The following is a 25,992-nucleotide window of genomic DNA, read 5'->3' as shown; positions in this document are numbered from 1 at the left end:
CCGGCCCAGGTCGATGGCATTTAAGTGTGTTTAAATGCGACAGGCTCACGTCAGTAGATTTACTGGCATGTAAAAGAATTCCTGCAGGACAAAATTCCGGCACACCGGCGACACTGATATAACCTCTGCAGTTGCGAGCGTCGTTAAATAAACCATAATTTAATTTAATTTATATGACATATTCGATTTACTTTGGGGAGTTCAAATACGTATGCATGTGGTAATTTTTCGTAGCAACAGAAATACTGGCACTTAACCCTTTTTGTTTTTTGGACATAGTAGAAAAGAGATAAAATGGGATATGAAGAATAATATACAGTATATAAAATGTACATAGTAAGGGATGCTTATGTATTTAGAGGCTATGAGAAAGGATGTATTAACGGATGTATATTCTTTATACTGCCTTCAAAATGTCCTTACTAATGCGAAGTGAATCTCTGAAGCGTGTAGATGCATAAACTGGCAGTCTGGAACGGAGGGGAAAATTGTTTAACAATATAAAAGGAAAACAAAAGAAACGATCTCGTTCGTCTTGTAGAATTAATTAAAGAGATATTTTCACTCATATAGTGGCGTTTTATTTGCTTTCAGTGCCGCTATAAAGACCTTAAATAGGCAAGGTTTCATTCATTTGGGCTCTTCGTGCAATAAAAGGAAGACTAAGAGGAGATTTGTATACCTACGCAGATGACAGAATTTGAATACAACACGACACTGTTGAAACATGCTCTGCTCTCTTTCATACTGCTCTCTCAAAACAATTTGTTTTTAAACATCAAGTATAAAATTATGGGATTTATTCCACAAAGATGGTTCTTACTAGATGGGACACGACCCTGTACGTAAGCGCGAGATTTTCCATTACACAACCACATCATCATTATCACATTACCATTACAGACATATTTCAATACCATGACATCATCGTTATTATCATAATCATCACCAAGGCAAGGCGTTTCTACACAGTACCTTTGCAGTACACGACAACTTTACTATAGACATAATGTTAACAATAGGCGCATAGTAGTGGGGATGGAGCGAGTGGAAGGAAATGTAAACACATTGCTAATTATAGTAGGGGCATAAAATAAGAAACTCAATGACCAATAAGTATCAGTTCCACAATGTTTATGTTTATTAATATAAATATAATATTCATCCATTCAGTCTTCTGCTTAAGGTCAGGTCTTTCACGCAAACCCAGCTTTCTCCAATCTTTCATATTTTCTGCCTTTCTCTTTGTCTTCTCATATGATCCATATACCTCAACGTCGTCTATCATCTGATATCTTCTTCTGCCCCAAACTCTTATTACGTTCACCATTCCTTCCAGTTCATCCTTCAGTAGGCAGTTTCTTCTCGGTCAATGACCCAACCAATTCCTTTTCCTCTTCCTGATCAGTTTCAGCATCATTTTTTCTTCGCCCACACTTTCCAGCACATAAAATATATTCTATAAGATATATAAGTATTGGTTATCAAATATTGGAATGTTATGTTTTATTTAACGACGCTCGCAATTGCCGAGGTTATATCAGCGTCACCGTTTTGCCGGAATTTTGTCACGCAGGAGTTATTTTACATGCCAGTAAATCTACAGACATGAGCTTATTTATAATAATAATAATAATAATAATAATAATAATAATAATAATAACCGTGGCGCTACAGCCCACGAAGGGCCAAGACCGACCAGCCGGCTGCCACATGCCTAAGCAGAGGTGGACGATCATCCAACCAGAATGGAGGTATCGTGTGGTTAGCTCGATGAGCCCCAGCCGTTATAGCTGGTTTGCGTAACCGGATTTCGCTACCTATCGTAGCTCCCCAAGTGCATCACGATGCTGGGTGGGCACCGGTCCCATACACTGGCCGAAATTTTATGAGAAAATATCTTCCCCCACGAGGACTCGAGCCAGCGCTCATTCCGTAACGCGAGTCCTAGGCAAAATGCCTTAGACCACGACGCCACGGCGCGGGACTGAGCCTATTTAAGTACACTTAAATGCCATCGACCTGGCCCGGGATCGAACCCGCAACATCGGGCATAGAAGATCAGTGCTATACTGACTGAGGCAACCAGGCCGACTTTGATTATCAATTTCATAACATCCTTTTTAAGTATTATATGCGCAAAGTTCGCTCATTGATCAGTTTTCTACCAGAATACTTCTCCATAAAATTTGAAAAATATTTAATTTCAAGTTTATGCAATGGAATATTCGCACATAATATTCATCACGCACACATCGGAATAAAAAGTCGATTGATCGTTTAATGCACGTCATTCATCAGAAGATGTTGGACGTGTTTCTTAATGGCACAATGCATTTGCAAATCTCTACGTTTGTTTACTTTTAAATGTGATTTACATACTTTACAAAATAGTATATCGTCTGCAACTCTAAAATATTCCTTTCCAAATTCTGCTGCAAAGACATGCAATGTTGTACTCTTATAGTGAGTGTCATTAAGCCTTCTTCTTCTTCTTCTTTTTCTTCTTCTTCTTCCTACTTTTCGTCGAAACACTCGTTCTGTAACTACAGAAATAAATAAATCTGTAAAATACAATAACATAAAACAGTACCTGAGGTTTCATGACGTGAGAGAAACAACAGAGAAGCTGAATTATACACACCAACTCAATCGTCGATGTATTCAGCAACACCAATAGTGATGCACAGAGTTTTCATGTGTACTACGACTCAATCCCGTCTCTCCCACACCTCATCTATAATCCGCTTAGGATTAACTTAAAGTGTTTGTTTGCGTGTATAAACGCCTCGCACTTATCATCACACATAATACATAATAATCACTTATCATCGCTATGCATCACCAACATCACGCATCATCTTACATCGGTGTCATCAACACCAGTATCACAATCGCATATCATGCAATATAATTATCATCACGAAACATCATAATCATATACTACCTTCATAAAAAATGATCTCATATCATTGTCATCTTCATTGTCATCATTATCGTCATCACACATCAACATCCATTGTCATCGCACGTCAACGTCATCATATCACGTCATAATGATGGGTAGGAAGTTCGTACCAAAGCACTAGATTTCAGTTGATTACAGCAAGGAATACAGATCTTACACGCGCCTTACCCTGCTCCCGCTATAAGTAGTAATATGAGCTGCTGCCAAGAAGTCAAAAGGAGAATAGCAATGGCAAAGGAAGCGTTTAATAGAAAAGCAGTCAGTATCTTTTGCGGACCTCTGGAGAAAGAACTGAGGAAGAGACTAGTGAAGTGCTTGTGTTGTATGGTGCAGAAACATGGACATTACGACGAAGTGAAGAGAAACGACTGGAAGCATTTCAAAAGTGGATATGGAGAAGGATGGAACGTGTAAAATGGACAGACAGAATAAGAAACGAAGCTGTGTTGGAAAGAGTGGTTGAAGAAAGAATTATGCTGAAACTAATCAGAAAGAGGAAAAGGAATTGACTGGGTCACTAGTTAAGAAGAAACTGCTTTCTGAAAGATGCACTGGAAGGAATGGTGAACGGGAGGAGAGTTCGGGGCATAAGAAGATATCAGATAATATACGATATTAAGATATATGGATCATATGAGGAGACAAAGAGAAAGGTAAAAAACTGGAGAAAGCTGGGTTTCGAGTGAAACACCTTCCCTTGGGAAGAACACTCATTCTCGAATACCCTTAACCTCTGTTCCTCTCTCAAAGTGAGAGTGCAAGTTTCATAACCATGAACATAACTGTTCTATATATTGAGGACCTAACATTCTAAATGTGCTAAGTGCCAAAACCAACTTTCTGAGATATTGATCAAAAACTTACTGCGAAATGCATGTTGAAATACCCACAACACCACCTTTTGACGCTCGAATAAGTCACTTACAGTTGAGCTACGATGAAGAGAATTTAGTATGATATTCTCATATGGATGTTCCTCCCTTAGATTAAATGAAATGAATTTAAAAAAATTAGCACTTACCACATTTAGAATGTCAGGTCTTCAATTCTAAGTATTAGTTTTTTGAAAGCACGCCAAATGAAAAAAGCTTCTCAATCGAATAATGGCAGGCATTTCCCATATTTAATCTGCGTTGAATTTCTTCTCGAGTGTCATTTATATTTGTTATTGTCGCTCCAAAGTAATTCTAATTGGCTTTTTCCACCTTTTCAATGGACATATGTCCAATTTTTATATTTCTATTTCGTACTATATTCTGGTCACGAGACATAATCATATATTGTTTTCTTTTTCTGGATTAACTTCCAAATCTGTCTCATTACTTGCTTCAAGTAAAATGCCCGCGTTTTGCATAACAGATTGTGTATTTTCTCCTAACATATCCACGTCATCCGCATAAATAAGCAGCTGGTGTGACCAGTTCAGTTCCAAATTCTTTCTGTTTTCCTGGACTTTTCTATAAACATACAGTATTCTAGCACAATGTTAAAAAGCAAAGGTGATACTGCATTTCCGTGCTTTAACCCGCAGTGAATTATAATAACACTGAACAACAAATTTTTACTTTTTGTCTTGCTCCGAAATAAAAATAGATGAATATTACTAATATGTGTGTCTTATTCTGAATTTAAGATCCAAATTGCCCCATCACGTACCATTTTCCGAGGAAAGTGAATTGAATTTTTTATGAAAGAACTTTTAAGTTATTTTTTTCACTGCTACTGATAAAATTACAACGCACTAGGGATTCAAAATGCCTCATAATACTTGAAAAATGTATAGAAATGGATACAAAAATGATGTTACATAATTTAAAACTCAAAACACACATCAATAAAAATATTTCGTATGTATAATGAGAAAAATCTCGGAATTTGGACTTATCATTTAAAAAAGATATTCAGGATGACTTCTGTTTATAACTAGGCCTTGGACTGTCTTTCAAAAGGAACAACAATGATCTGCAAGCATGCTGGATGATGATCTTCCTTTATATCGCCTTTCCATTTCAGATATTTCTTGATGAAATCTTTCTCCATGCTGGTCGCTTACCGCTCCAAGGTTAGGAGGAAAGAAATCCAAATGAGAATGTATAAGGTTTATTTTTAGGAGACATATTACACCTCATTTTCTCATATGCACTTAACATGGTTTACACAAATTCGATGTAGTTATCTGCCCTAGAATTTCCAAGGAAATTTGAGCAAACATCTTAGAAAGCGCGCTATGCTTTTTTTATGTAAAGGAAAGTTTTTCATCAAACAGAGTCAGCCAAAACTTTGCAAATTTGTGTGGACCGATGAAAATGCCCTCTTTTAATTTTCTTTCGCTTAAATTTGTAAACTTTTCTTTTAAATACTGAAAACCACACCCTTGTTTGTTCATTGCTTAGACCTCTCTTTGAACTGTTATGAATAGAAGGGACCAATATCTAGAATATGTCAACAACCATAAGAAACCGACAATAGGTCATAAACTCATAAAATTAATGAATTCATAATTTCATTTTGTTTATTATAAATATTTTCATTAATCATAAGTTCTGTATTGTTAATTACTAAATCTATATTAATAACTAGTAATAATATTAATATAATAATAATAATGCTTATTAATATTTTTATTGATATATAAAATATTTCATTTGAAGCTAGTCTTGTTACATAAATAAAGCATTAGCTTTCATTTTGGTTTACAATCCCCAACCCGCGCCAGATATTTTCTGGAAGAGCGCTTATAGAAGAGTGAAATCACCTTACGTGATACGAAGAAAAGAGATGCATTTTCGGATTCAGCGCACACCAAACCATAAGGAACACATAGTTTTAAGTCGGAGCAAAATTCTTGTTGTTCAGTGTTATTCGAGAAGCGTCAAACAGAAACTGGCCTATACAGAGTCTGCGGTACGTTTCACTGAGACACATTTGCATGATTCCATTATGAAAAGCGATAACTTTACAAGCGTTTAATTGGTGATTATTAGTATGATACAAAGGTAGCAATAAAGTATACCGTCTAGCCTAGCTGTTCTTACTGTTACTGACCTATATTGCAATACAGGAGTCACGGAAACGTGCTGAGCACGACAATAATAACATATTGATCGCGTAACGACCACGCAGAAATCTATTCATAGACCGGAACTCTCCCCCGGGACATGAATGCATAACAAAGCTGACTTTTAATTTTTTCCACATTGCAGAGGCATCTTCTGCTTGCAGCCTCAGGAGGTGGCTGGACGTTGCTAAATGGAATCTTTTCATTGCCCTTGTAACTACAGAGACTGTTCAGAATAAAATACTATAAACTCATAGCCATGACAACACTGCTCTTTAGTGCTGATATGAGTGTCTATACAAGATGTATGGGCTATTCCATATGAAATCGGACAACGAAATACCATGACATGTCAGTATTGTCTGAAAATTCGTACAGAGGTTTAGTATGTGGACACTAATTTTGACTTTCTTTAGCTCAGTAGTTTTTCCGATAAAATTCCTTAAAATTTAGCGTATTTTGTATTTCATTCTTCCTTTCAACGCTTCCTACTACGTCTGGCTTCGAAATAAAAACTTAAGCTATAGCTAATTTTGTAGTGCACATTTAAGTGTATTAATGGGGTATAACACATATATTTTATTGTTTGTGGAAATTATGGATATATTGTTTTATGTGATTTATAACTTGTTACCACCAAAAAAAGTATGGATATAAAATACTATAATATTAGTTATTGTTGAGACAAAAACCATACAATTTTTTTAAAAAAGCTATTTTAAATGAAAAGCCTTAAAATAAATATTTAAAATCTCGCTATTAAAATACGCGCTCACTGCAGCGTTATGCGGAGATGTGAGAGGAGCCAGAATATTCTTATCAGCTGGCCTTGAGTGGTCTTTAAACAGCTGGTGTCTTGTCACAACACAAGGAATGAGACGAATATGTACCCATCAGCCAATCTTCTGTATGTATTATTACAAGGTGACAGTGGTTATTCAATTCCAATGTTTGAGAGTTTTCCTTTATTGTGTTGCGGCAAATTAAAAAAACCGCTATATTAAGGTAAGATAGTGATTACGTATTGACTTAAAAGCAAGAATTATACCAATCGTAAGCATCAGTAACAGGTTAGTGTAGTGATTATGTAATATCTGTATAAAATAATTTTAGTATTCAGTGAAATACATCTTTCATTTCGAGTTGTTATCGAATGCGTGAACTACTCGCATGACGGAACTTACGAGCTGCTAGCGTTGGCCAACTACGCGCACGCTCAGCTTGCTACGGGATGGAGCCGCGCGGCGAAGAAATCCTCAATGAGAATTCTTTTCTTTATTTTATTTTCCACCCTTACCCAAAAAAAATTTTGAATCTGTAAACTGTGTTTTATTCTATATTAAGTCACCCATATTGTCGTATTTTTATTTTTCAGCTATTTCATCAAGGAAAAAAGTAATATAAATAAATCTCCCTAGTCAAGTGAATAAGAATAAAAAAAATCCTTCCAAAGTCGTTATATCACTCTCTGCTTTAAAAAGAGATGTCGTTGAAAATCCTACCACTAAATGTCTCTGAGCAATGTTCTCCCAAAACTAAGAATTTTACGAAAGTACGATAAATTTGACGCTCTATAAAATGAAAAGTAATACTAGTTGGGGATATTTTAATTCACCATTAAGCTTGTCCAGCGAAGGCCTTTCAATGACAGAAGCACCCTTCTTTTTCTTTTAAATGCGAGGTCAAATTTTCTGAAATTTTGTCCGATTTCATATGGAACAGCCCGTATGGTAAGTGATCAATCAATTCAAAAAAAGTGGGTTACAACTGACCAGAAATACGGATATTAATATTCATTTTTTTTTTTTTTTTTTTTTTTTTTTTAGATATTGATAATTTGTAACCTTTCTTGTAGAATGTACGTTTAAAAATTTGACCTTGACAGAGGGGCTTAAGTTTCTGTGTGTGTTCAGGAATGAAGGTAGCGAAGCCAAGTGAAGATCTGTGGAACACATCTTTGAGGGACACTAGGACTGAGGTTTTGCTAAAAATGGTCAAAAAATCAATTTTCGGTTATTTGTACGAAAATATTCCTTAGGTACTTAAGAGGTTGATGGTAAGGGATTTTTTGCCTCTACGTCTTCTATGAGGTCCAATAGCAATTTTTATATGTAGACCTGCTCCATATGTCACTATTGTATCTCTTTTCACAAATTTGCCTTTTTCTCGAAGCTACATTTTTTATATTATTATGGTGTACCGAAGTACATATGATATTTTCGTGCAGGAATTCCACATTATCATATGATGAATGATGATGGGTGGAGCGGAGAAAAATTCTCTCCGGCACTGGGACTGAGAGGATTCAATCCGGCATCGGAACTGGAATCCGGTGTGGTTTAGTGGATAAAGCGTCAGCACGTAGAGCTGAAAACCCGGGTTCGAGTCCCGGTGCCGGAGAGAATTTTTCTCTACTCCACCCATCCATCATATGATGAGGCAGAATTTCTGCACGGAAATATCATATGTATTTCGGTTCACTACAATAATATGGTATGCGTAAATAATCACTTAGTGAATTAAGACGGCGCTCATTCCGTCAGATCCCGATCACTTAGTCACTCGTAATGAGTGCACCTCTGTACATAGTGTGTTGGACATTGTGCCACTGTCACACATCTGTGATACAATGCATGAGGGTAGGCCGCTAGAGGGAAAATAAGAGGTGGAGCTTAATCTGAGAGGATTAAATCCTGCATCGGAACTAGAATCCGGTGTGGCTTAGTGGATAAAGCGTCAGCACGTAGAGCTGAAAACCCGCGTTCGAGTCTCGGTGCCGGAGAGAATTTTTCTCCGCTCCACTCATCCTTCATCATAATTATGATAACGCAGAATTCCTGCCGGTACATCACAGTGATATGACGTGCGTAAATAATCACTTAGTGATTTAAGACGGCGCTCATTCCGTCAGATCCCGACCACTTAGTCACTCGTAATGAGTGCACCTCTGCACATAGTGTGTTGGACGTTGTGCCACTGTCACATCTGTGACACAGTGCATGAGGGTTGGCCACTAAAGGGAAACTGAGAGGTGTAACTTAAACTGAGAGGATTCATCCCTGCATCGGAACTGGAATGCGGTGTGGCTTAGTGGATAAAGCGTCAGCAAGTAAAGCTGAAAACCCGGGTTCGAGTCCCGGTGCCGGAGAGAATTTTTCTTCGCTCCGACCATTCTTCATCAAACATTTTTGATGTTCAGAATGCCCCATTCTTAACATTTCTCAAAGTCAGATCTCAGGTGATATATGCTTGGACTCGTACGAATATTTTCTTTGAATTTGGTGAAAACTGCATTTTTGTTTGAAATATCTTGAAGAATAACCCCTTGGAATTAATTATATTACTTACGCTTCAACTGTTTATACATGTAGCAATTTCTTTGATGTTTTCAAATTTTATTTATGTTGCTCAGCTATTACAGAACATAGTAACTATCCTTCCGTGAGAATTTAAACCGGTGATAATGACTTTCAGAATGCCATCGTCGTACAGACAGTAATAGAAGGCCTGCTAATTTGAGAACCCTTTTGGTTTGGATTAGCCCACAGCGATCGGCCGACAGCAGGAAGGGTTGCATAACTACAAAGCGGCTGGAACAAGGGCTTGAAGGGAGTGATTCTATCTCCGTGTTATCCACCGGCACGAAACTACACAACATAAACCGAATAGCAAAATAAAGATGACGGTTCAGTTTTCCTTATTTGACTCAGCGAGATCATACATAATTAAGCCCCTTTTTTCCAGAGCCTGCATATGTGACGGGGTGGGAGTTCAGGGGAGGGGGTGGAGATTTTGTAACTGGAAGCGTGTGTTATGTTTGTTGTTTAAAAAACACAGTAGGGGCGCATCGGATAGTCCTGTGGATCGGAGGAGGGGGACCGCGCATACAGTAGCCTGTAAAGGATTAGCATATAAATTGGTGGCCGTGATGACGGCTTAGGGACCCCCTCGATCGCGCTATCCGCTTTCAGATGTTATGTGCAACAAAGAGAGCAACCACATGACAACACCGGCAAGGTCGACTTCTGCACGGCATTCCTGTAGGCGTTCTTTGCCATGGTAATGCTCCCAGAATCCGCGGGTTCATGCTCGTGACATTTAGTCCATTACAAGGGCATACGTTGCAGCGAAGACAACCTTTTTATAATTAAAACTAGTCCGTAAAATTACAAAATATTAATTACTGTTACTTGAAATTTATTCGAAATCCTAATTTAGTGACTAATGAATACAGTAGCTTGCTCGATATAAATTTATATTTTTTTATATAAAAATTAAAAGCATTAATTTAATGTATCCATAACTGATATCTAAACTGATCTTTATTTCACTCTCCTAAGCAACGTAGAGAATGGCTTTATTTGCAGCAGTGAATCTATCTATCTATCTATCTATCTATCTATCTATCTATCTATCTATCTATCTATCTATCTATCTATCTATCTATCTATCTATCTATCTATCTGTCTGTCTGTCTGTCTGTCTGTCTGTCTGTCTGTCTGTCTGTCTGTCTGTCTGTCTGTCTGTCTGTCTGTCTGTCTGTCTGTCTGTCTGTCTGTCTGTCTGTCTGTCTGTCTGTCTGTCTGTCTGTCTGTCTGTCTGTCTGTCTGTCTGTCTATTTATTTACTTATTTTGCTAATAATTGTAACATAAAATATAATACATACAGAAAAACTTTAGCTCGCCCCTGAAAGAGTAGAACTCGTGCTCAGGGGCGAATTCCTGAATTGAAATTAAGAAATATATAATACAATTTGTCTTATGTCTACTACGCAATAAGAATATATATATTTAAATTTATAACTAGCAATTTTATTATTATTATTATTATTATTATTATTATTATTATTAGTAGTAGTAGTAGTAGTAGTAGTAGTAGTAGTAGTAGTAGTAGTAGTAGTAGTAGTAGTAGTAGTAGTAGTAGTAGTAGTAGTAGTAGTAGTAGTAGTAGTAGCAGTAGCAGTATCAATAGCAGTAGCAGTATCAATAGTAGTAGCAGTATTAGTATCAATAGTAGTAGTAGTGGCAATAGTAGTAATTGTAGTAATAGTTGTAGTAGTTACGACAACAAATTATTTTTGTATATTTCTGCATCCTAAGTGACGTGCAAGAAAAATGCTTCTCAACAGAGATGAAAGAACGGTTTTCTCAACGATAGTTTGGAAATGTGAGTTGTACTGATAAATAAATCAGTATTTCTTTCATCTTGACTTGTGTTAAAAGAGTCTCCAAGTTTTAAGAAAAGATTGGAATCAGCGTCTTAAGAGCTGTGCAACTGTGTAACCGTCTTACAGGCGTAGTATTTCCGGCTCCGCTTTCCCTCGCTGAAAGAGAAGCGAAATAATAGGTTAGGACTTACTGGAGGCGGAGCGGGAATCGGAAATGGAAATATAATACTAGGAAACCTTTGTAGAGCAACGAGTGATGAGCGAAAATAAATATCCTGGCTTTGCAGACTGTTTTTCTTTCTGCTCTCTGCCAGCGAAGGTAAGCCCCCTCCTGCCTTTCTAAAGAACACCTGACGATTCACAGTAAAATGTCGTTTTCTTATTATTACGCAAATAGAACTATAATTAGGGCCTACTGCCCAACACGAAGTTATACATACAATATAATCAGAAACCTTGCCAAGTTTTATATTGTACTCTCTGTCAGTTAACATCTTTTCAAGCAGAGTCTGATTCAAATGACAAGTGTGGTTGAAAACGGGGGATGTGAGGCAGAGAAAATACATCGACAGTCAAATTTATTGCAACAAAATGACTCGCGGTTTATATTTTTTTTATAATTTATAACCATGCATTTCTGTAATAAGCTTCCAATGCTATATAAAGATCTACACAATTAAAATAAATTATTTTGAATTCTGAAAATTCCATTTTTGCTTTTCTTATAATCATTTCTGTAACCCTCTAAAAGAAGATAGTTGACTTTATTTGTACATTTTACGGGTAAAGATACATACTTTTGTTGCAATAGGTGAAGAGTGGCCTACATAAAGCTTAATGATTATGAATATGTAAAGCGTTATTAAAGTTTTAATGTAACATGAAAAAGTATTCTGAAGTACCTTTACTTTTCAATCATCGAAAATTAATATAAAATCAAAAATTAAAATAATAGATAGCACATCCTTTAAAATTGCAATGGCTTTACGCCTTGGTTGTAAACTTTGCCAGCCACACCAATGTATTTGCGGAGGAATTGCTGATATTTCCGGCCATCATGCACTCAGCTGTGCGAGGAGCAAGGGTCGCATTCCCAGACATACATCACTCAATGATATCATTAAAAGATCTCTGAGTTCTTGTGGCATCCCGTCTCTTTTGGAACCACCAGGTATTAGTCGCGCAGATGGTGAACGACCCGATGGTCTTACCTTAATTCCATTCTCTAGAGGAAAATCTTTAATTTGGGACTCCACTTGCGTTGACAGTCTAGCTCCATCTCACTTGCCGAATACCTCCAGACGCGCAGCATCTGCTGCTGAATTAGCCGTGAAGAAGAAGGTCAATAAATATGCTCATCTTTTAGACAATTATATTTTTGTCCCCTTTGCTGTGTACACCTTCGGTCCTTGGAGTCATGACGCTAAAGTTTTGGTATCTCAAATCGGCCAAATTTTGTTCTCCATTACTGGTGATCGTCTTTGCACTACTTATTTGCGTCAACGTTTAAGTATTGCAATTCAACGTGGAAATGCGATGAGCGTTTTGGGTACTCTTCCCGAGTCCAGCCCTTTGGACGAACTCTTTCTCCTGTAAAATGTATTATTCTGTGTGTAAATATTTCTGTTTAGTTATATATATATATATATATATATATATATATATATATATAAAATATGTGTATGTAATACCATTTAAGTATGCGTTAGATGCGTTTTTATCAACCGTTTTTTTTTTCATTTTTAATTTGTATTTATACACATATCTAAAAAAATTGCATCATTTCGAAATAATATAATTTACAAATAAAAAAGAAAAATGTTATTCAATCGTGTAACTTATTTTAATGTAAATTATATAGTTATAAAAGTTATAAATTTACATTTTATTTATTGAAACTGTTAACATTTACGCCATGCAATATGGCATCTTCATACATTGGTTAGAGATATCTTATGAAAATAAAATATTGCAATAAAATTGTTAGGACGATACATGTCAAAATGTGGTTAATGGATATCAAAGTTAAAAATATTAAAATAGTGAAACACGTAAGCGTACGAATTACAATCAGAATTTTTAATTTTGCATATTTAATGAAATAACAATATCAAATCACGTTATAATATATGTGACTAGCTGCAGGAAATGGGACCTAAAGTCGGATTTTTCGTTTTTTTTTTTTTGTTTTTTTTTTGTTTTTTTTTTTTTCTTTTTTTGTGGTTTCAAGAACGGGGTGACATACTGAATTTTTAATATATTACTTATTGAATGCTGATGTTACATTCCAACTTTTCGAGAAAAATGCAATTAAAGTTTTCATTTGTTTTCTTAGCAACTATAAGAAATATTTAAGTATTAACCCCTTCAGGCCTGATGTAGGCCTACATTATATTGTACATTGTTTCTTTTTTGGAATGTCTTCGATACTTTTAAATATTTTCAAAAATTCAATGTGATAGAAATGGAGAATATTAGTTTTGAAACATTTCTATACCTTAATTAAAAATAAAATTTAAAATTTTGGGGCCCCAGGGTTCAAAATTGATCAGAATGATTATGTGACCAGTTTTTTTTTTTTTTTCATTTTTTAAACTATAAATTCAGGACTGAAGGGATTAAGAAGCACTGTGTAAAGCTACGTCCTAGTTTAGTATGTAAGAAAAAGCCTACAGGTAGCCCAAGATGTCAAAACATAGAAATGCAGTTTTTACACCGCATATTCGTTATTTTTTTCTCCTATAAAATTTCCTTTTACGTCTTTAGCTCCCTTTTCGCGCAACGGGTCACATATGGACATGAATAATACTTGTCAAACGGATGTATCACAAGTTATTACCATATGGAAAGGTTTTTTGAACAAATATACAATGAATCTTTGTTAGAAAATATATAAGTGTAGTTATAAACTGGTATTTAAATATATAGAGTTATTAAATATGCATATTTTTACAAAATATGATAGAGCTATATGAGAATTAATATTTGAAAAACATGTCAATTGTTTTGATGCTAATTGATTGAGAATGGAGAAGAATTTGTTAAATTGCGAGGATTATGTTACAGGTTACGAAATGATTAAATGAATCATAAGTTTGAATGTAGGCCTATATTGTGAGATTCAATATGGTTGTTATTTTATGCTGAGTTGTATTATACTGACGACAAAACAAAAGTATACATGCACAGAATATTTATATTTTATATACCTATTTCACTTATTGTGACATGTGTATTAAAATATACATATATGTATGTTGACGTGTTTTTGAATAGCCTGTGATATATACTATTCTAAAATATTACCACAGGCTACTTTGTATGAGCTATTGTACACATTAATGAATACACTGCCTTATTTTGTATGAATATCAAATTTTAAGTAAAGCCTAATGCAATTTTTACATGTTTGAAGATTTTGAATGTGCCAGTTTTTTTTCTATGATGATATGTTTAACTTTCTAATATATACAGGGTGTTTCCGGGCTAGTGTTATTAAATTTCAAGGATGATGGGGAAGGGCACATGTATCAATTTGAGATAAGGAACCCTGTTCCGGAAATGACTAAGTCGAAAGTTACAAGCAAAAATAGTTGTGTGGAAATGAAATAGTTTTATCCCTCTGTACACCTTATTTATGTGTATTTATCTGTACATCTTACACATACTGTATTCATCTAACGTTGTTTACGTTGTCTACTTACAGTATTCCATTCAGTGCGCTGTCTGAGGGGTGAGAACAGGAAGTACACTAAAGCATGGACATGGTCGGTCCTGATATGCACGTCTATAGACAGCAGTGTATGTGTACAAGTTTCAGTGTCCAGTCGATCAGTCCTAGTGAAATGGAGGAGTACACGAGAGCGGAATAAGCAGATCTGATTTTCGAATACGGATGAGCTAATAGGAACAGTAGACAAGCTCACAGATTGTATCCGGCCAAGTATCCACGTAGGAGAAATCCGACCCATACCATCTTTCCACGACTGTTCCAAAGGTTAAGGGAAGAAGGGCACGTGGTGCCAAATTACAACTTCATTTCCACAGAACTATTTTTGCTTATAACTTTCGACTCAGTCATTTCCGGACCAGGGTTCCTTATCTCAAATTGATACACGTGTCCTCCCCTATCATCCCTGAAAGTTTGTAACACTAGCCTGGAAACATCCTATATACATGTATGGAGTAGAAGTTTTGAACAAGAACTGACAATAAGAATATGAAATATGTTGAATTATTTGATAATAATATGAACTGATATGTATAAACTAGACGTGATAACTAGTATCATGATGATGAAATCGGTGTGAGAAAGAGATAGAAGCTGTGTGACCTGAATGGTGGGGTTTTAGTGAGAATAAGAGGACAGGCCAGAGATGAATTTGAACTTGAACAATTCGACCTGATTCAGGTTCAGAATGGAATTCACAACAACCAGTCGCCCGTCTTCACTCTGTATTTCCGTACACATAATGGAGGATTGAGAGAAAGTTTGGAGACGGTTTAGATATTTGAGCGAGAACGCGGTTTCATCGGAGAACAATACACTTCTCCACTGCTGCATAGTTCATTGTACGTGTCGATATGCAAAGGAAAGACAGGCGACTCTGTGTTGAAGAGCAGGTTTGCTTGATTTTAAGTTCTATCCTTCAAGACGCCAACTTACCTTAAATCTTGTGTTTATTTTTGGTGTTGATGTCTAGACGAACATCGTCAATGATCAAAACTAATGAGTTGTTTCTGTATTCTGGTGATCAATTTCTGTAGTTAGTCTTTATATAGCTTTCTTCTTATCATTATCATAATGAAGATAAGTGAAATAGAATTTTGGTATTATGTTATCTTGTAATTTTGAATTAGGAACTTCCATAAGGGAACTGGGTAGTGATTGGGGGTCAAAAATCTGATTTTTTATTTTGTGTTTTAAAAAGTACAAAACTTTCCCTTTAAAACAAATATACGATGCGATCGAGAAGTCTCTCGTAACCGAGAATCCACTAGGCAGAGAATTCAAGTGTTTTGGCAGAAAATTCAAGTGGCAACACTGGCCGCTAGACATATGATTGACTGGGAGTGTGAAGTTGTCAAACCGGAATGAATGGGGGAGTGCCAACTTTCTGCAGAGTTGAATTCTAAGGATACTAAAACTAATAGAGCTGCGAAGGCCTTTTCGATCGCACTGTATATTACATTGTGAGGATATCTCCTTAGTTAAGTCCTTTAAATGACCTCTTTAAATATGGGGACGCCTGTAATTCACACATTCTTTTCAATTTTAAGTGCAATTTTCCGTAAGTTAATATTTTTCAGAAATTTCAAACATCTGGCTCAAACGGTTAGGAAATTTCAAATTTTTCTTCAGTGAATCCTTTCAAGAGGTGGAAAAATTCAAATATGTTGAAGCAATAGCAACAAATATAAATGACACTCAGGAGGAAATTAAACGCAGAATAAATATGGGAAATACCTGTTATTTGGTTAAGAATCTTTTTTCATTCATTTTTACAGTTCATGTTGGAAAATGTTCAGCTAAGTCTCGTGTTAATAACAAATATCAAAATATGATTAATTATTATTCAGTCAATATGGCTTAAGCGTTGCATTACATATGAAAGAAAGACTTATGAGAAAAAATATTGATGTGTTACATCCTATTTAATCTTGATACAAACGTTTTCGCCACTAATGGGGCATCTTCAGGTACAAATATAAGTATCATCTAAAATCAATTACAATACAAGCTTACATTTAAAACTGCCTTGACTAGAATGAAGTATGACATAGTGACTATATTATCTATATCAACATTAATTGTCCTGTCAAAATTAAAAACGAATTCATTTTAAAATAATGTGAATGTGCTTAGTCATGCTAAGTAGATCCCTTGTATGGTATCTCAGATGCATTGTGTTGTCAATAACATCATTAAAATGCTAAATCTATACAAATTAAAATCTAATATTATCAAATGTGGAGTCATAAAGCATGTATAGCTAATTTCGTGGAGCAATTTGGAATTCTCGTAAAATGTTCAATGCCCTCGTATCTGAAAACAAACATATATCTGTGTTCGTTATATATATATATATATATATATATATATATATATATATATATATATACAAATAAAACAAAGAAAACTAACAACCCATACTAATATTAAAGAAAAAACCCACAAAACATATGCAACACTCACATATAACAAGCACATTTCTAGTAGATTAAGTAATTTTTTTGCAAAAGAGAACATTAATATAGCCCACAAACCCAACAATAAACTAAAAAATAATTTAGCCAATGATACCCAAAAACATAATAAATTAGTTAATAATGGCATCTATAGCTTGGAATGCATAACGCGCAAAAATAAATATAGGCCTATAGGTCAAACCCGAAGGAACTTCAAAATTAGGTACAGTGAACATGTGTCAGACTTTAAGAACAACCGTAGAAAATCTAAATATGCCGTTCACTTAATGGATACGGGACATGAATTAGGGTTTAGAGAAGACACCTTCAAAATCTTCAATACAAGCTCTGACGTTAAATTAATAAATAGTGCGGAGGAATTTTATATTAACTAACAAAAATTACAACAAGGCACTATAATCAATGAAAATCTAATTCACAATCACAACCCTTTGCACACCCTTTAAAATATAGTTCCCTCTTTCATTTCATACAGATTACTCCACGGATACACGAACCATCATAATACGTTACACTTGGTCAGTTGTAAGAAAACACCCAAGCCATAGCTACACACGGTTCTATTGCTCTGCACGTAAGTAATTTCTTAGACATTCTTTTGACCCTCCTTTTCAAATCTCTCATTTTATAATTTAAAAACATATGTTACAGATTAATATGAATACAAACAACTTGTCATCGGATTGCAGTTAATTCCATTAGACCGATTACGGGCAAAAACACATCCCTTCTGTTCAACAACTCGTGTATGATGATTAGGCTCGCATGATGTTGTAAGTAATTTCATACCTCCACATGACTTTTCATAATAATCTCTATTTGACCTACCACAGATATATCTTTGTTTTCAGATACGAGGGCATTGAACATTTTACGAGAATTCCAATTGCTCCACGAAATTAGCTATACATGCTTTATGACTCCACATTTGATAATATTACATTTTAATGTGAGTAGTTTTAGTATTTTAATGATGTTATTGACAACACAATGCATCTGAGATACCATACAAGGGATCTACTTAGCATGGCTAAGCACATTCACATTATTTTAAAATGAATTCGTTTTTAATTTTGACAGGACAATTAATGTTGATATAGATAATATAGTCACTATGTCATACTTTATTCTAGTCAAGGTAGTTTTAAATGTAATCTTGTATTGTAATTGATTTTAGATGATACTTATATTTGTACCTGAAGATGCCCCATTAGGGGCGAAAACGTTTGTATCAAGATTAAAAAGGATGTAACACATCAATATTTTTTCTCATGTTTTTCTTTCATATGTAATGCAATGCTTAAGTCATATTGACTGAATAATAATTAATGATATTTTGATATTTGTTATTTTTTCATTCAGTTTACTCTCAAAAAAGATGAAAGTTAGAATTTATAACACAGTTATAGGCTATTACCAGTTTTTCTGTGTGGTTGTCAAACTTGGACTCTCACTTTCAGAAAGGAACAGAGGTTAAGGGTGTTTGAGAATAAGGTGCTTAAGAAAATATTTAGGGCTAAGAGGGATGAAGTTACAGAAGAATGGGGAAAGTTACACAACTCAGAACTGCACGCATTGTATTATTCACCTGACATAATTAGAACATTAAGTCGGGACATTTGAGATGGGGAGGGCATGTAGCACGTATGGGCTAATCCAGAAATGCATATAGTGTGTTAGTTTGGAAGCCGGAGTGAAGAAAACCTTTGGGGTTGCCGAGACATAGATGGGAGGATAATATTAAAACGCATTTGAGGTAGGTGGAATATGATGGTAGGGACTGTATTAATATTGCTCAGGATAGGGACCGATGGCGAGCTTATGTGAGGACGGCAATGAACCTTCGGGTTCCTTAGAAGCCGTAAGTAAGTAAGTAAGTAAGCATCCTTAAAATAACAGAACTGCAAATCTTTGTGATGATTTTGTTGACGTGTGCCGTATGGAAACCGAAAGTAGTTCTCAATTTTTTAATAAATGAAATACTAAGAAAGAAAGTGAGTGAAAGAATTAATTTTTAATATTTTCATTCTTATAGTACATCAGTGCCAGCAGACGTGAGTGTGCATTAGCTCAATCAAATCTAGATTTAAAGAAAAGGTAATATAATACACTAAGTGATTGCTTTTTGTCCGGCCATTGTGTAAAATAACTTCGCCTTTTCTCCGTTTATCAACAGTGAGCAGTCACTGAATTTCATAAACTCTCCCTCTTTTCATGTCGTGTGATCGGTCGAAAATTATTGTATCCTTTGCGTTTTTTTTTCACGAAGAAGAAATATAAACATGAATATCGGCAGATTTGTCAAAACTCTAGTTCCTAAGCTTCACATTGACAGATTCAGCATATAATTTGACAGTCAAGAGAAAAGGCATAACCTTTTTCAGTTGTATGGATCAGAAACATGGCTCACAACAAAGAGAAAGAGAAAAAAAGACGAGGTAACATTTTCACAAAGCAAAATGGAGGAGAAAATTATAATTTGTCGCTAAGGGAGAAGTTGAGAAAGGAGGCTACCAGAAATAGAACAAGGAGTAGGACGCTACTACCGTGTTTAAAAAATTGGAAGGCATGTTAGATGAACAGACAATAGGAGTGCGCGGAAACATAAAACATGATGGACTGGCCAACTGAATAAACTTTGGTAAGATAGCCTACATGTAGGGAACGAAAAACTTTGGATATTGACATGTCACTAAGAAGAAGTTCATGAAAGAGTGAAGATATGTGTTTGTTTTTGTCTTAATATAAGATGTCCTTGTTCCAAGTGAGATTTTTTTGGCTAATAATAATTTTATTTATTCAATGAGCTGTATAACAGCCAGGGGCCAATAACAGTTCAGCAAAATACAATTTAACAAAAAACATTAACAATGATATAAATTAAAATAAAAGTACTTTGGAATAATTATTGAAATAATGACAATTAGATATAATGATAATTAAAAATGAAAGAATGGAATCATATAAATGAATATAATACAACCCACATAAAGATGACGAGAATAATATTGGAATACATATCTAAACAAAAGACATAAATTAATAACAACCGACATAAAGTTCCAAAAAGTCTATAATACACATTACATGGATCCAGGTTCAATCCATGCAAATTAGTATATTTTATACATCTGTAAACCGGAGAGAGAGATTTAGGATTTCTATTATAAAAAATGTTTATGAAATCTTAAACCTCGTATGAAAACAGTTTAAAAGTGTAAATTTATTAAATACAATTACATAAGTAAATTGTTATTTATTATAAATAATATATATTTCTCTTTATATAAATAAATTATTATTACTATTATTATTATTATTATTATTATTATTATTATTATTATTGGTATTATTATTATTATTATTATTATTATTATTATTATTATTATTATTATTATTATTATTATTTTGTTAAGATATCTGAAATAAAAGTTTCATGTACTTTATACTTCATGTAATAATAAGATATTCAACCGTTGCTGGTAACGGTTTGTAAGCCCGATCGCGAAATGAGGACGCTCGGCTTTAAATTCTGGTTGAGATTGTTTCCGGGGTTTTCCCTCAACCTATTAAGAGCAAATGTTGGATAATTTTCAGCGCTGGACCCTGAACTCATTTTATTGGAATCATCACCTTCATCTCATTCAGCCGGGAGATAATTATCCCAGTTGATAAAGCGTCGTAAAATAAACCAATTAAAATAATAAGTTATCTTTCTTTTGCAATTGAAAAATCTTAAGAAATAATATTCGAATTTTATTCTTTGTGTTCCAGAAAGAAACTCTCTTAAGCAATGGATGAATGGAGCCTTTCGTATACGCCTTTTACCGTATGAAGTAGCAGCCTCTTCTTTTACCGAAAAGTAAGTACGTGAAAGCATTACAACATTTAAAATATGAATTTTACCTCAAAACACATCTGAAGTGAATGGATTATAATTAATAAAGCTGAATTAACATTGGCGTTGTCTACCGCTGTGGAGTAAAGGTTAACTCGTCTGACCGTGTAACGAGTGAGCCCGGGCTCAAATCCTGGTTGGGAAAGTTACCTGGTTAGATATTTTCGGGGTTTTCCGTCAACCAATTGAAGCACAATTGCTGTTACCTTTCGACGTTCGATCTCGGACTCATCTCGCCATCATTAATTCACATATCATCATCATCATCATCATCATATCGTAGTTCGGGTTAAGTTCACAGTGTGGCGTGCTGTAAGTTACTTGTACAAAAGCGCGGCCGTTCGGCTACCCTGTCATTTACAGAATAGGAGTGGTAAGCACAATAAGCCTCAGGATGCAGTGAAAAGCCTTCGTTTTCCTCCTCCGTACAAGGGAGCAAAAAACATCAGTGTTAAGCTATGTTGTATAAAAATGCAGTACAACATTCAAGAAATGGTATTGAGATAATATTATTTATTATAGAGAAGAAGTAGCTAAATGTGACATTCATTGAATGTATTATTTTCAAACAAATCTTACTTTCAAAGAAATAGAGTGAGTTAGTATAAAAGTAACGCTGGGAATTGAAATATGTGCTGAATTTCAGACTTTTTTTTATATGCCATTAGGAAAGTTCAGGATAACAGAGAGAGTTTGGAATTGAACGGGTTACATCAGATTCTTGTCTCTGCGGATGACGTGAATATGTTAGGAGAAAATCCACAAACGATTAGGGAAAACACGGAAATTTTACTTGACGCAAGTAAAGCGATAGATTTGGAAGTGAACCCCGAAAAGACTGATTATGTCTCGTGACCAGAATATTGTACGAAATGGAAATATAAAAATTGGAGATTTGTTCTTCGAAGACGTGGAAAAATTCAAATATCTTGGAGCAATAGTAACAAGTATGAATGACATTCGGGAAGAAATTAAGCACAGAATAAATATGGGAAAGGCCTGTTATTATTCGGTTGAGAAGCTTTTGTCATCCAGTGTGCTCTTAAAGAAGCTGAAAGTTAGAATTTATGGAAAAGTTATATTACCGGTTCTTCTTTATGGTTGTGAAATTTGGACTCTCACTTTGAGAGAGGAACAGAGATTAAGGGTGTTTGAGAATAAGGTTCTTAGGAAAAAATTTGAGACTAAACGAGATGAAGTTACAGGCGAATGGAGAAAGTTACATAACGCAGTACTGCATTCATTGTATTCTTCACCTGACATAACTAGGAACATTAAATCCAGACGTTTGAGATGGGCGGGGCATGTAGCACGTATGGGCGAATCCAGAAATGTATATAGAGTGTTAGTTGGGAGGCCGGGGGAAAAAAAGACCTTTAGGGAGGGCGAGACGTAGATGGGAGGATAATATTAAAATGGATTTGAGGGAGGCGGGATATGATGATAGAGACTGGATTACTCTTGCACAGGATAGGGACCGATGGCGGGCTTATGTGAGGGCGGCAATGAACCTGCTGGTTCCTTGAAAGCCATTTGCAATGCAAGTTATGTAGAGCGTGAAATATGTATAGATAATTAACATTGTCAGTTTTCAAAACTTATCAACAGAACATCTACAGTAAAAGAACCACAAAATGCGAAGTCGTAAGAAATGCGATGAAGAAAATAGTAATTTACAAAGTTTAGTAAAAGCCATATATTCTAAGCTGCTACTCAATATTGCTTTTCTAGGAATTCGTGGGCTTGTATTATTGTTTGCACGTGTACGTCAAAGCCAGGAAGTGAAATTGATTACGTGAAATTGTAAGTTCTCGCACTTGGTAACTTGATTGGTTACCCGGTACTGAGAGCGGAGCGAAACCTGCATCAACAGGTCACCAGAACGTACTTCTAATATTAAAAATAACCATGAGTATAAATTCCGCGAAATAGAGATGCAATAAAATTGAATGTGTAAACAGATGTTGTTTTATGTCATGATTAACAAATGTGTTTTTCTCAGCATATATACATTCACAAGTCGACTTAGGCCTACTTCATTCTTAAGTAACACAACATTTGAATCGGTCATTGCAGAAAGGGGATAAGTCATGAAAAACGCGGAAATGAGTTAAGAGTGCCATTGTTTTCTCCGGACCTAGACACACATTTCCATACAGAAATGGGACAAATTTTCTCATTCTCAACGCAAAGCAAAGTACCATAAGCAACGCAGTCATTGCAGAAAGGGGACAAGTCAGCGACTTACCTTCTTTCTGCACTGACTAGGGTTGCCAGATAAAGGAAACAAAATCGTCGTACCAACTCATGAAAATTGTCGTACTTCAACATAAAATTGTCGTACATCTCTCACTTCGCTGTAGATTATTAGTTAACCGGGGTTAAAATCCTGATTGGGACAAGTTAACTGGTTAAAGTATTTTATGGGATTTTCTCTCAACCATTAAGAGAAAATGCGGAGCAACTTCGGCGCTGGACCGTGGATTTATTTCGCTGGCTTTACCATCTTAATCTCAATCAGACGATAGATAACTATCGCAGTTGATAAGCGTCGTAAAATCATATAATTCTACCGCAAAATTTCAGTCTCAGTTAAGAATACTACTAATAATTATATATTGTTCACATCCATAATGACATTCGACATTCAAACAAATCACCACCAATTTCTTCATCATCAAAAATCTCATCGCCGTAAAGCGTGCACGATGACGTTGTTCAGAAACAACATTGTTATGTTTTAATCTGAAGAAATTTGATCTTTGTTATTTAGTATCAATCAATACGACAGCTGATAAATTATATAAAATTAATTCACACTACAGTCGACTCAAAACCGACACTGCTATAATGTCACGCGTTTAGACTTCTTAATCCTCTTGCGGTACTATTTCATTCATAAAATATTTCCTTTATCGAACATGCAAGGGAAGTTAATTTAAACTGGTATTACTTTGGTATACATGAAACCTAGAGCTCAAGATGGCAAATTATGACTTGAATGACAAGCGTAGTCATCATATCGATTTTCGAAGTATTTTCTCCACTCTTAAAATATGTTCCTTTTGCATTAGTGAAGCACATATTGAATGAAGAAAGCTTGTCTGAAAAGGACGAATTAAACATTAATTTTATTTTAATTATATACCAATATTATAAGTTCCAAAATAATTTGCTTGCGTGAGCTTTCTGCTTTCTTCATTTCTTGCTTAGATAAGGGTCAAATTTGATAATAATTGCGGCCGGTGGCCTTGCGAGCTGTAACTCATAATAATTTTGTATCTTCAGCGAAATAGTCGTACAAAATTGCATACGACATGGAGTACGGTCGTACCTCGTACAATTAGTCAAAATAGTCGTATGCGTACGACTATAGAGTAAGTCGTACGTATGGCAACCCTGGCACTGACTGACGACGTGACGCAACTGAGTGCCGCGAACCTAACAAGCTACGCGCCCGTCAGCTGATAAGGAAAATGACAGATGAGCTAGAAGTAGTAAAGCCTCGTTCACATTTTTCAAGTAACTTGAATTCAAGTCACGTGACTTCAAGTACCTGAATTCAAGTCGCCGTTCAGACATATTCAAGTAGGATAAAATGGCGTCCATGGATGTTGTGCAATTAGGAATTTCTGTAGTAGCAAGTCTCCGTGCCAGGGAAATGATAAATATATTGAAGAAATGGAAAACGCGTTGTTCAGTATGGTTAGGAATTAGATTAGTAAGAGAAACACACGACCACTGACTATTACAAATAGAATAAGTGAAATCTCCAAGCAGATTTAATAATTCTTATCGCAAATGTAATAAAATATAAGCGAGTCTGATTTACCATAATTGAAAATGATTATCTTGAAGCTGTTACAGATCCCCCACAAAAATCTATCAACCACATTGACCCATGCCAGTTTCGGCGATAAATGTCAAGTTTCGGCGATAAATGTCATCCCTTCAAGCAACGCTCTTCTCTTCTTAATCCCTCTTATCTTCCTTACTTCTTTTCTATCTACAGTTTAATGGTTTTTTATTATTTTTCATAGGCTCTCTCATCTGTGTCCATGTTAAAATCTCTGCTGTTCAATTCTTCAATGAACTCTTCCTTTGCATTTCTATTACGAAACTTTGGAGTTTCTATAATCCACAGGCCTTCGTGAATTTTATACAACTTCAGAAACTCAAATATTTGGTCATTATTTCACGTACTGCTGTTTCTTATTATTTTTACGTTCCCAGTAGAACTGAAAAACAATCGGCTGTTAATTTAACGCTCTTAAAACAGCTGTTAATTTAAATTCCCCCGCTTTTCTCCTTGAATTCAAGTTATCAAGTGACGTTCACACTTTTCAAGTGTCCTTTCAAGTCAAGTAAAAAGTAGAAAGGGATCCAACTTCACTTGAAACTTGAATTCAAGCCGTTAATTGATTTCAAGTCAACTTGAAACATAGTTCACACTTTCCAAGTTCGTATTTTCAAGTGACTTGAATTCAAGTTACTTGAAAAGTGTGAACGAGGCTTGAGTGACCCAGGGGAATAAAACTGTGTTATTAGTGGTAAACGTAAACGCAATTAAATTAACTACCGCAGAAATGTAAATAAGAAAAATAAACTGAAGGCATTGGAACGTCAATTCCATTGGGAAGTCTGTAGCAGCAACACAGCTAGTATTGTCAACTGATTAGTTAGTAGCTTC

General features: G+C 35.2%; 1 protein-coding gene across 1 annotated transcript in view; it reads left to right on the top strand.

The window, feature by feature from the left end:
• Window positions 1-25,992, top strand: part of LOC138708518 (secreted protein C-like) — a 1,615,872-nt gene that overhangs the window by 1,069,503 nt on the left and 520,377 nt on the right. The window contains exon 4 of the mRNA XM_069838633.1: window positions 21,179-21,266. The gene's annotated coding sequence lies outside the window, so the exon portion shown is untranslated. The remainder of the gene's footprint in view (window positions 1-21,178; window positions 21,267-25,992) is intronic.

The sequence above is a fragment of the Periplaneta americana genome, chromosome 11, assembly GCF_040183065.1.
Source record: "Periplaneta americana isolate PAMFEO1 chromosome 11, P.americana_PAMFEO1_priV1, whole genome shotgun sequence".
NCBI lineage: Eukaryota > Metazoa > Arthropoda > Insecta > Blattodea > Blattidae > Periplaneta > Periplaneta americana.
Note: the sequence above shows the minus strand (reverse complement) of the source record. Positions and strands in the feature narration are given on the sequence as shown.